This window comes from Acyrthosiphon pisum, chromosome A1 (assembly GCF_005508785.2).
Source record: "Acyrthosiphon pisum isolate AL4f chromosome A1, pea_aphid_22Mar2018_4r6ur, whole genome shotgun sequence".
Lineage (NCBI taxonomy): Eukaryota > Metazoa > Arthropoda > Insecta > Hemiptera > Aphididae > Acyrthosiphon > Acyrthosiphon pisum.
Window position 1 is genome coordinate 9,367,342 of NC_042494.1, and position 1,299 is coordinate 9,368,640.

Consider the following 1,299-nt stretch of genomic DNA (forward strand, 5'->3'; position numbering starts at 1 on the left):
TAGTTGGTCCATTTGATATCAGAGAGTAGGTGTTAATTACACCATTAATTTTACTTTGTATTCCTATATACTCAATAATAGATATTGTTTTACCATGTATTTTAACTTCAACTTTAGTAAATAAATATGGAACAAAATTATCAATTAGTTGTATTTTTGAATCTTTAGGATATTCTTTTCCATCTTTTTGTAAATATCTACCATTTATATAAAAATTTGTTTTTCTAATATCCAGAAAATTATCCATGTTATTTATTTTAAAAATTGTATCTTTATTAGGCGTATTAAGTTGGGTGTTATTCGTAGATATCCAAGTTTTAGTTTGAACTCTTTCAATATAAGGATCATACTTTTTAAAAATATTATGCATTATTTATAATAGTAAAAATCAAAAAATAAAATTATAATAAAATTAATTTTATTATAATAAAACCATATAAAATAAAAAATAAAAAAAAATCTTTATTTCATATAGGTACCTATGCGACTTCATATATTTGGTCCATCGGGATCTGGTAAAACAGAGGTGTTGAGGAGTATAGTTCTAAATCATTGGACTAATATGAAAATTTATATATTTTTACAAAAAGTATCGATCAACCAGTTTATAATGAACTAATAGAAATATTTGAAGGTATACCTGAGATTTATTTTTATATCTCTGATACAGATATTATATTTGAAACATTTGGGATGATTTTCTAAGTAATACTATTTCTTTAAATGATTTTAAAAATTTATGTTCAGATTGTTGGAAAAATAAGTATGGATTTATAACAATTGACCTAATCAATAATCGTTTCTACTATAAAATTGAAAAATTAATATTTTTCATATAATAAATGACTGTTAAACAAAATCAAAAGAATTTAAGAAAAATAATAAAAAAAGTTACATTTACAGATCCACCAGAAGCACAAAACAATTTTAATGAAGGAACTAATTTAGAAAATGAACCTGAAAATATTAAAAAAATAATTCGTATTGAACAAAATTTAAAAAATCAGATTTATCACATTTTGAAAAAAAGTTAAATTATTTGATAAAATATAAATATGAAGATGAATATGATGTAAAAAAATTACAAGAAAAAGAATATTCACCAGCAAATCTAGAAAAAATTATTAATATTAAAAAAAATTTAAAAAGTAACCATAGAAAAAGAGTTATAGACGATAGACATTCAGCTGAAGAAAAAGTAAAAAATGTTGAACCAATATTATAAGGTTTATCAAAAGTTTAATCATGTATTAATAACGTTAAAGAGGTTGCTATTAAAACAGATAATGATATTCAAAA